The following is an 11508-nucleotide window of genomic DNA, read 5'->3' as shown; positions in this document are numbered from 1 at the left end:
GACAAAGACATGTTTATTCCCAGTGGCCCCAACTGCGACTGAACCTCCCCAGCTGCATGAGGCCCATTGGGAGCCTAGGTGCCTGTCTTATCTTGGTACTAATATATGTCAAACCCACAGCGATATACTGGAGGGCAATGTTGGCCGGGCCATCCGTGGCCTCAGGAGTAGCATGGCATTTTAGAGTGCGCTGCCGCTGTCTGTAGCGGGGCGGGTAGTGCTCCTAAAGATGGTTGCACTGCCGCGTTTATTATACTGTTTACGCACTTTGCCAATTTGGATCCCAGGCTCTGTGTTTAGACAGCTCCGTTCTCTGACTTGCGGGTTCCTTTGGGGGACAGGTAGACGACGAGTGGCAATGGCCACAATGATAAGGCCGAGGGCGGATGGGGGCTTGGCGGTGCCGGATTTTGAATGGTATTACTTAGCAGCTCAGCTGCAGTGGCTTACACAGGCTGTGGCATGGGAGTTTCGAGGCCCGGAGGGTCGTTGGGTCCCGCGCTATATTTTGTCTTTCATAGTGCTACAACAGAAGACGCGACTGGAACCGCTTACAACCGGGGAACGGACAATGAGGCTGTGCTGGAACCGGAGTCAACGTAGGGCTGGGTTCGCTCGTCCGTATGCCCGCTGGGGATGTGCACAGCACTCCCGCATGGAGGGTACTGGACAGCACTGGCAAATTGGGAGGACCTGGGGATACAGGTGTTGGGGGACCTGTACGAGAACGAGACCTTGTTGTCTTTCCCAGACTTGCGAAATAGGTATGATCTCCCGCGAGGGGACTACTTGTTACATTCGGCGCTTATTGCCGCAATCCAACGCTATTGGAAGACTGGTTTATCAGAACCCCCAACCTCAATGGCATGCCAATACGTGGTAATGGCTGCGGGGACTTTTAAGGTCATAACGTGCCTGTATCGATGAATGCTGACAGAGAATCTGGACTCATTGGGAACCCTGCAGGGGAAATGGGAGGTAGATCTAGATAAGGAAATTCCTGAGAAAACGTGGGCTCAGTTGCTTAAGAGGGCATGGAAGTGTACAAGGAATGTCCGGTTTCAATGAATACAGTTTTATGTCTTGCATAGAGCGTATCTAACCCCTGCAAAGATTAATCAGTATTTTGCAGAGACAGCAGCTCAGTGCCCACGATGTGCTCTGGAGGGAGCGGACTTCCAGCACATGCTGTGGGGATGTACGGCGCTGGGAACTTATTGGGAGGAGGTTTTGGACGTTTTGAATTTGGCTACAGATCGATCAGTGGCATTGGAACGGGGCACCTGTCTACTACATTGGTTCCCACATACTGCCAGAACGAAAGTGACTAGCAAATTTATAGACCTGGGGCTGGTATTGGCAAAGCGAGAGATTACAATGCGTTGGAAAGCACGACAGGGGCCTAAGGTGGGGAGATGGCGGGCGGAATTGATTAAATGGGCGCGGAGTGAGGGAATTCTTCGATTGCAACAGGCCTCATGTATGAATAATGACACAGTGTATGAGACAGCAAGGGCGTGGGAAGCATTGGTGGCAGCACTTCAGACATCAGATGTAGATTGGGAAGAGGGCTCACTAGAAGGAGAACAAGGGACCCCAACTCCCTCACTTGCATAGATTGTCCAACTAGCTGCAGGCCACTAGCGGCAGTTAATGCGGGTGAAGTCAATGCATATGGTACAGCACTGCCTCTGTTCATGGATGTTGTTGGGTTGCTCCAAAGAAGTTGTGTAAATGATTATACTGTGAATATATCAAGGCGCACTGGTGACTGGGGTGACTGGGGTGGATGGGAGGGGGGTGGGATCAGCAAGTGACGCTGCAGACATCACTTAATGCTGAATACAATACTATGTTATGTATATTGTCTCTGAGCTAAAAATGTAATAAAAAGATATTACATTTTTTTTTTTTTAGAATGGGAGAATTGTCCCGCGACTTCTTCAGGGCTGGGAATGATACAATAGGTGATATGAGAACACGAGCGTAAAGTGAAAACAAGAACTGCATAATACAGGTGTGCAAGAAGCAAAGTCCTTACGTGGGGTGGACTGATGAAAAACACCATAAGCGTGGAAACCCTAAGCATAATACAAAAACCGCAAGTGACAAGAGAAATACACAAGTGATTGTGAGTCCAAATGTGAATACATGGCATCTGTTACAATATGAAGAGTGAAGTGCCTCCATTGTCATTATTTTCAACAGTGTACAATCTGCAACTGTTCATGTACGAAGTGTAGCATTGAGGCAGATGTTACTCAAAAATGTATCAAACTGCGTTTGTAAGTGATGCTGGTAGCACAACAAAGGTGTCTGTTGTCCTTAAAAGGTAAGTAAGTAGAAACCCGTTTCTGTTGTAGTTGGTGACCTTGGTAGGGTCTGCCTAGGGTTTCTGAGCAGGGTGATGACAGTGGTATGTTTCCAACCTTCCATGAAGGTCGCTGAGTTGATGGAGGCAAAACAGCAAGAACATGAACACCAGCCAGCTGGTACTCTGAAGAACTCAATCTGACGAAACGAAGCACAAATAGAGAACGAGCCAAGACCCCATGGACAAAGACACGTTCAAGTCCACCCAGAGATGCTACCACAAGCAAATCTGGACGACTATGCACATAGCCCTTGAAGACCAAATCAATGTTCGCAACAGCAATTAAATATTCACCATTATCTAGGAGTTCACTGCACCTGCAGCCACCTTCAGCAATATCAACCCCTGTCAAGACCTCTCCAACAATACTTTTTCTGTGACAGGATTGCAGCGATATACAGTAAGTTTGACCCACAACCAAACCCTTCTGCTCTTGCAGCAAATCTCCACATCACAGACGAAGAATGGAACATGACCTCTTGGGCGGCCATCACCATAGACTAAATCACCACAACCATGAAGTCCATCCACTCCGGAGCCCCGTCAGACCCTTACTCCCAAAATGCCTTCAACAAGCCACTCACCAGAAAAGCCCTCACTCTGATCCTCTATGCCTGTGCTCCTCACTGGGTTAGTCAGCATTTATCAGGCTCAGATTGTCAGCTGATGCTAAAGATGATGAGTTATTACTTTGTGTAACTGGTGCAAAATTAAAAACCAAAACAAGTCTTGATGTGTGAATAAAAAAATAATTTGATGAGCTGCTGTCTCAGTTGGGCAACCATTCGCATGTGTTAGCTCAGTTTTTCACCTTTTACAGAAATTCATGCTGGTTATTTGGCTCCAAGATAGTGCTTCCCCTAGCATAGTATTAAGGATTTTTTCTCATGCATAGAGTTAGGTATATACTCCGATGGTAGCTGTGCCTTGTAACATTTGAACATGTAATATTTCTGAAAGCGATGTTGGGGACTGTGTTATTTCTGATGAGCACACACCCCATTTCAAAATCCTGCTAACTCCCTGCTTCCCTTACACCTCAAAGTTGCATTTGGAAAAAAAAAGTATTTTAACCAATATCTTTTAGGAAAATCTGGTGCAAAATTAACCTTTTTGTCTTCTATTCTTTAAAATGTTATTTGATGGGCCCCTCTCCCCTACAGGTCCATTGGCAGATTTGAGCTAATATCACTCGCTTGGTGAAATTCAGTGCAGGTCGTTATGCACCACCACTTTGAAAATTGTCACCTGCTACCACTAGTGTGCCCATGTGAATCCCTTTAGACGGAAGGTTTACCTTAAGGTTGTCACCCTTTGTAATACAGAAGACATTCTAGTATATGATGCAGCCTTACTTGTTGACTTTTGGCAGAATTCTTTATAAGTCGTAATCTTGATAAGTAATGAAACTCTGGGCTATACTGTCTTCATAAAACAGATTGCAGTTTAAGCCTAGCTCATGAAGAGTCCTTTCACTTAAGATCCAATTCCCATGAAATTCAGCAACAATCTTAGACACAAAAGATGAATTAGTCTGAAAGACCACTTTCTCTCATAAAATCAGTGTAGGGCTCCTCAGCTATTCAAGACATAAGTTCTCTATTCTGCCAGCCTATAGCACCTGTTGGAAAGTGGATTATTAGTAGTGATAAATAGTTACTGACCACTAGTAATAAGGCTACAAACATAGTAAAAGGGTTAAGTCAAGGTCTCAATAAATTATTCCCTTGCTCAACCCTTGGTAGCTGGCAACCAGCAGGCAGGCGTAGCTTAGGAAACAGGTGTGGAAAGCATTTAAAACAATACATTTAAATAAGGAGGACACAACACACAATAAAAATACAACTGCAATTTATTAAGATGGAATATATTTTTATGAACAAATAGACACCAAACAACAAGAATCCAATGTTGGGAACCGGCCCACCGTGGATGAGCCCCGTTTGGATACACTAGATATTTTACCTTCACACTTGGGGGCCAATTTCGATGCAGTCGTAGCTTTTCCGACTGCATCGAAATGTCCCATTCGGATTCCTTTCCGACCGACTCATTTTGATGGGGTCAGTCGGAAAGGAATCCAAACTGGATTTCTGAATGGCCTCCGACTGACTCGGAGAGCCCGTCTGCCATTCGGAAAGCCTTCAGTAATCCCTCGGGCAACTCTTTCTGCCCAAGGGATTACAATGGCAGATTCCAACAACCTTTCTGTGCTGGCCTTTCTGACACAGAAACGTTATTGGAATCTGACTTTGGTGGCTTCCAGCAGGGCCCCCATTGGTGCAAGGCCTCCGTATAGCAGCCTAGGGGGCACCCATGGTGCCCCCTGTTGATCTCTGCACCCGGTGGCAGACCCCTTGAGGTGCCTGCCACCTAGTGCAGGGTTGAACTGCATCTGAGCTCTTTACAATGAGAGCATGCATTACGGTCGGAATTCGGCCAGCAGGACAAACTGAATCTGCCTCAGCCATTGGGATACTGTGTGGAATCAACCTATCTATCCATGGGCTGGGCTGCTAGCACTAGGTCTGCGCCTAACAAGATAAACCAGAACTAACCAATTATCCCATGCCTACCCTCCACCCCAATACCTCAAGCCATTGAAGTATCTATCACCGAAGGAGCCCGCGCCTGACCCCAACCGGGGCTGGGGGCCAGGCTCATCCAATGGACTCCCATGTCCCCAAACAATAAAAGTTCCCTGGAGAGCTCTAGATCCAAGCAGACCAGAGGTGCAGCCAGTAGTGACAAGCATTCCTCGCAGATGCACATAACCATATGGTGATGTCTCCTTCTATGCAAGTGGCAGCCACGTATGCTCGACAGGCGAGGCGCCAGACCGCCAAACCATAATGGTCTCTCAGTGTTCATCTCTGCTGGGCTTCAAGCGCCATAAGGAGCGGAATCTGTGTCAGCGTTTCTCCTTGGGCTTGCTCTGCTGTACACGGTTGTCACTGTAAGATTAATCTGAATCGAAGCGTGGCAGAGTATGCGGTCTGAAAAAAATTATCCATGCAAAGATCTCCTCTGGAGTATCAAAAACAGTGAGTGTTATTTAGCTGCCCTCCATTTAATTCTGTACACCTATTGTGTTCTTTTTTTTAATAAACACATTTTAATTGATTTCACAAAAAGCACCATCCAATCAACAAGATCCCATGACATCAGAAAAGTATATGCAGTGATTTGAACAACCCAACGGCCAAAGGCATATAAAATCAAAAGGACAAGTTTTGGAGTGGCCCCATCAAGATTAAACCATTCCCCCCAACCACTTCCCCCAGACCTTACGAAACTTCTTGGGGCATCCATGCTACATACATAGTCCTCTTCTGCGTGGCACACCAGTCAACCCCGGCCTGCCATTTTCCAACGGTAGGTGAATCAGGGCATTTCCATGCAGTCGCTATGTCCCTTTTAGCCACCACCATTGCCATAGTGTGAAATAGTTTTTCGTTCCTGGACCCATCCAGCCCATCTGTGATGCCCAAGAACGCGTGCTTCAGGTCATTCGGGATCTCCCACCCCAAAACCTCAGTTAATTCCTCCTCAGTTGATTCCTCCTCAATGTCCCCCCAGAATCTCGCCAGACGCGGACACGTCCATACCATATGGAGAAAGTTGGCTGGGGGGGGCCTGACCTTACGCCGATGGAGACTGGAGCCTGAATCTGAGCTCCCACCGGTGATCCCCTCTCCAGCACCATCCTGCCCGATAAAGGGGGACCCCCAAGCCCAGAAACTTGTCCAGGGGGTGTCGGAAACACCGGGGCATCGCGTCGCTGAGGGATGAAAGCCCTATCTCGGCGATAAACTGCGGGCGAGCGGACTTGTGAAGCTGCGGGACTGACAAAATGGCGGCCGTGCGGCTGTAGTGTCCTCGGGGCGGACGCCGTGCAGACTGCGGAGTGTGGCTGACCGCTGACCATCCCGATTGGCAGCAGAGAAAAATGGAGGGGGAACACAGCCGGCGGCCTGGGCCGTGGAAAGTGCAAGTAAGGAGGCGGCGCTGAGCGGGACCGGTGCATGAGAGCACCCACCAGTAAACGCTGGACACCCGGCCTTGACGCGGGCCCAGCGAGCTGGCACCGGCTTAGGAAGGATCAGAGCAATTGCACGGCCAGATACCCACGGTGCCCCGCACCCCTCACTGCCTTGAAAAAGAGTCACAAAATGGAGGCCGCATATTGCAGGTAGTACTGGGAGAGCATTGCAGAGGCAGAGTTTGGCGGTTAAAGCCGCAGGCAATGTGGGATACACAGCTGGCCTCCCATACATTGCAGGGAGTGCCTAGTGTCCCTGGGCGGACCTAAGGAACCCAGATGAATGCCTGGTGGCATTTGGTAGACTGCGTGAGGGGCAACTGAAGTGGAGGAACAGCTGCGCACCAGGCCAGGCCTGCGGGGAGACCCACACTGGGACTGGCTTAGTGGAAGCACCGACCCCAGCGGCCCTCAGAGTAAATAGTGCCCGTGATAAAGCCGTCAGCGCTGAGAACCCCTTAGTCCTAGAACCACGGAACCTGAGGTGGGGGGCCACCGCTGCAGCCTTGTAGCCAAAAGACTGGGCCATATAGGAGGACGGTGCAGCTGCTATCAGCGCTGAGTTATGCATTGGGGGAAAGCGGCACAGACGGGTCCGCTTGAGTAGGCGGGCTGGTACGCTATTCAGCTGCATATTGGCCCACAGAGCCACAAGAGGACTCACAGTGGCGGCCGCGACTCCATGCCTGGCACAACAATAACACAGCCCTGACCACCACGAACACAGTGGGCCAGGGGTGCCAAGGAGGAGATGCCAGCAAGCAGATAAAGTACTGCCGGACGGTGCGAGAGAGGTGAGGCCACGGGACTGGTACCTAGCCACTCCATAGCTGGAGAGCGCACAGTCACGACTTTGGGAGCCAGGGATAGCAAGGGAGGCGCACGGAACATGGAGCCGACCCTCAGTCTGCTGCAGGCCCGTCCCGCTGAACACCGCATCGGGGGCAGTGAGTACCTACTTCGACGCCACCATGGGTCGGACCACCAAGAGACGTTATACCGAGCATCAGGAGGTAGCGAATGATGAAAACGGGAGTCACGCTCACGCTCGGGGACCAGAAAGGAAGGGGCGACACTCCAGGAGGAGCTATCACTCCAAGACATCCTGCAGTCCATAGAAAGATCGCGGACGGCAGTGGAGACCAAGATCGACACAATCCTGGAGGACCTGGGCCTCCTACGAGCAGACCACAGGAAGCTGGCTGATCAGGTCACGGTCGCAGAAGAGGGGATCGAAAGCCTGAGGCCACTGGTAGATACGACTGCACGCAAAGTCACAGATATAGAAAAAAAGAGTCTTGATCCTTGAACAACGCGCAGAAGACGTGGAAAACAGGGCCCACCGAAACAACATCAGGGTCACGGGCCTACCGGAAAAAGTTGAGGGGAACGACATGGTGGCATACCTTGAGCGCTGGCTGTGCACAGCTGTGGCGGAGGAGGGTCTGTCAACATTCTTCGCCTTAGAACGGGCACACAGAGTCCCCGCCCGAGCACCGCAGCCTGGCAGGCCACTGCGGCGGGTGGTGGCCCGCCTCCTATTGTACAAAGATAGATATCATGTGCTGAGCCAGGCGGGCCATAAAGGACAACTCAAGGTGGACAATAGCATTGTACGGATCTACCCTGATTTTTCCCGGGAGGTGCAACAACAGAGAGCGTCCTTCATCACAGTCAAAAGGAAACTGCGCCAAATGGGGGTGTCCTACTCTATGGTATTCCCTGCCAAACTCTGTATAGTGCGCTCAGGGGGAACTACATTCTTCACTACCCCCAGGACGTTTGGGACTGGATTGAGGAGCAAGATCCTCAAAACCCAGTTGAAAAAGACATGGCACGCTCTCCTGACAGAGGGCCGACCTCAAGGAACCACCCGACGACGGAGGATGCGAACCGGGCCAGAGCTAGTGCGATTGCAGCGGTGGCCTCACTGAGCGCAGCGCGCACCGGGGACCCACTTTAGCATTCCGGGGAGGAGCAGAGAGTCTCTGACTCAGACTCTGAGACCAGCTCGAGCTCGATGGGGGACGTCAGCCAGGCCTTGCCGCATGTAACGCCCAGATCAGCAGATGACCTGATGTGAAGTGGATCGCGCAAGCAGTCAGGACTGTATTGAGGGGAGGTGGGGCATGGCGCTAGTATCGCCCTACACACTGTCAAGAGGGGTCTCTAAGTAATCCTACGCAGTGGTCGAAGTGGGGAAAAAAAAGTAGGGGAACTGTGGGCGGAGACTCAGGGGGCGGGAATAACCCAAGGATTGGATTAGTGGGCGGAGTCAGAGGTGTGGCTAGAAATAGCAAAACATACCAATTTTTGAACGTTTGCCATTTCACTGACCAGTTACAGCTTATAACGTTATTTAATTCAAAGAATCAATAAACATGTTTATTTGAGGTTTAATATATAAGTTGTTTATATTTAATTCATTTACATTGTGGGACATGTTTCCAATCACAGAATATTCCTAATACGCTTATAAGTGGAATCATAAGCCATTTGTCTCCGAGCCATGCAGTTTCTTTCATCTGCACTTCTCCTCCCTTTTTCTAACCATTTCTGAACATAAAATTCAGGTTTAAATTCTATGACAGGTGGCCCCACGATATTTATGAACATTATAGAAGACAGACGATTGATTGATATTCTGTTCCGCAGTGGTGTGAGCACATCATTCATTACACTAAAGCCCCGTTCACATTCAGCAGTTGAGGTACAAAAGGTGTTTATAATGTGCATTAATGGTTTCAGGCTTTCAGGGATGCAATTTTTATTTTGTTTGTACTCTCTGAAACCAAGGATGTACTACCTGGTATCAAATACATGCAACCTACTACAAAGGTTTTGTAATTCTCCCTCACCGTATAAGATGTCTACTGGATCTGGCCAATAAACTGGTTGTAGGAGTTTCATTCTATGTACTAACTCTTTGTATTCTGTTTCATCATTGTTTGTGTTTGTGCGTCTAGAAACATTTGATGCATTAGACATTGTCATCCTTTTTCGTAGGTTATTTGCTAAGCTCCTAAAGAACTGTGCCCTATTGATGCTAACACATCCTTTGTTCTGTTGCAGTCCTACACCAGCAAACTGCATCCGTTCAGCAGCATCTAATGCAGTTGTAGCAAAGGGCCCAGGTGAATCAGCCATTGATTCAAACACTAAAATCTGCATCTGTATTGAACGATCGGCCTCATATATGGTCATATCACGCCTCTGCAGCCTTCTGGATAGGTCACCCAATTCTGTGAGAGCATCATATAAAATGCCCATATTTTCAACAAACACCAGGGAGGTTAATAAACGGTTTAAACCAGCATATTTCCTCTGCTCAATGTCACTCCTCGTTGAGTCTTCGGAAGATTCCATGAAATGTTTACTAAGTCCTTTGTAGTTATTCCAAACAGCTCTCACAGATCTTTCACTTGAGGACACCCAACGTACATCTAGCACCTTTCCAATTGCCAGAAGTCTTACTTCTACCTCCAGAGCACATTCTCCAAGCTCTCTCTGATTTTTCGGAGAGGCATGGTAGGTGGTATATAGTTTATAAAAAAAAACTTTGAGCTGATTAATGCCTGCGACTTCTTTACAAACATCAACCACAGCAAGCTCCAGCTTGTGGTTAGCACAGTGCCATACACTCAACTGTGGATATTTCAGTTTCAGAAGAGTTGCCACACCGGATTTCCTACCTATCATATTGGAAGCACCATCTGTTACAAGCTGAACCAAATGACTTTTTAAATACTCATCAGTAAAACCGTGTCTCTCTAAGCATGCAAGTAAGGTATCTAAGATTATATCTGCTGCTGTGCTTGGCAACTCAACAAGGTCTAAGAAAAAGGTCAGTGGCTCATTGTGTTTATCAATTCATGTTCTTACACAGATAATTAGTGTGGTCAATTTACTAACTGTGGTAGATTCATCTATCATGAGGCTCATTTTTGATTCATTCTGCAAGATACAATCAATCAGCCTTGACCTCATTGTAGCAGCAATATGGTCTATTATGTCAGCGCAGCTGTGATCTGAATGCAAGACTCTGCCCAAGTCTGCACCATTCTTTTTTTGAACATCAATATCTAACGGCATATCAGAAAAAGGGCGCTCATATTTGCCTATTTTGTATGCAGTTCTGAATACACGGCATGTCTCTTCCTGTACTTTCATTTGCATTTTCAAATTGTACTGTGGAATACTTTCACGAGCCCTCTGTTCTAAAATAGCTAGTGCCTTAAGATGACAGGAGCTATTCTTATTTTTTTCTGCAGACAAATTAACTGCTTGTCTTTAGAAGGGCCATATGGGATGACCAAGCAATCTACCCATTCCATGGAAAGATGCACACCTTGACTTGTTTCTGTTTTAAGATTTACCTTCCTGCACACTTTACATCCAAGCTCGCCTTTGGAAAATAAGAGCCATGGATACTCTGTACGTTTGATTTCAAGTTGTTCCGAAGACCAGCAGGCTGGGTGATTAATTTGATCCACACTCTCCACCACATTTCCTTGGAGGAGTATGTGACTTTCGTTAGTGCCACAGCCATCTAACAATACTTCGTCTTCAGAATCAACTCTTCTCCTCTTCTCGGGCGTCCTGCCACTTTCACTTGTTTGCCTTTCAAAGCCCTGATTTGCATTTGCCATTGGTCCTTCCGAACTGGAGCCTGGGGACTTGCGTGTTTTGCGAGATGTGGCTGGAGCATTTTTCTTCTGCAGCTAGTGAAGCATCTGCATAAATAATTGTGTAAATACATACATTTTAAAATAAGCACTGTACCATAACTCATGATTTATTTTAAATGCTGGCTGTCGGTACAAATTGTGATTTTCCACAAGACAATTTAAGAAAGAGTCCATGTCATTTTTTAATCCCATGGTAAACACTATATTGAATATTAGCTGTTTGACAATGAAAACTAAGGTGTAAATTAAAATCTGTCAGCCCACACTTAAGGCATTTACTTGAAAAATATTTTTACATGAATTTATGCAATGGAATAATGGGGGAATTAAATGCTACATTGTTTGTATCAATGAGCAGGTCCCAATAAATGTGAGGGAATAGATTGAATAGTCTCAGAACCTGG

General features: G+C 47.6%; 1 pseudogene; it reads right to left on the bottom strand.

The window, feature by feature from the left end:
- Positions 1-8867: 8867 nt before the first annotated feature.
- On the bottom strand, positions 8868-11065 carry LOC146799441 (E3 SUMO-protein ligase KIAA1586-like; annotated as a pseudogene).
- Between the last annotated feature and the right edge of the window lie 443 nt (positions 11066-11508).

Source organism: Triturus cristatus, chromosome 9 (genome assembly GCF_964204655.1).
Source record: "Triturus cristatus chromosome 9, aTriCri1.1, whole genome shotgun sequence".
Classification (NCBI taxonomy): Eukaryota; Metazoa; Chordata; class Amphibia; order Caudata; family Salamandridae; genus Triturus; species Triturus cristatus.
Note: the sequence above shows the minus strand (reverse complement) of the source record. Positions and strands in the feature narration are given on the sequence as shown.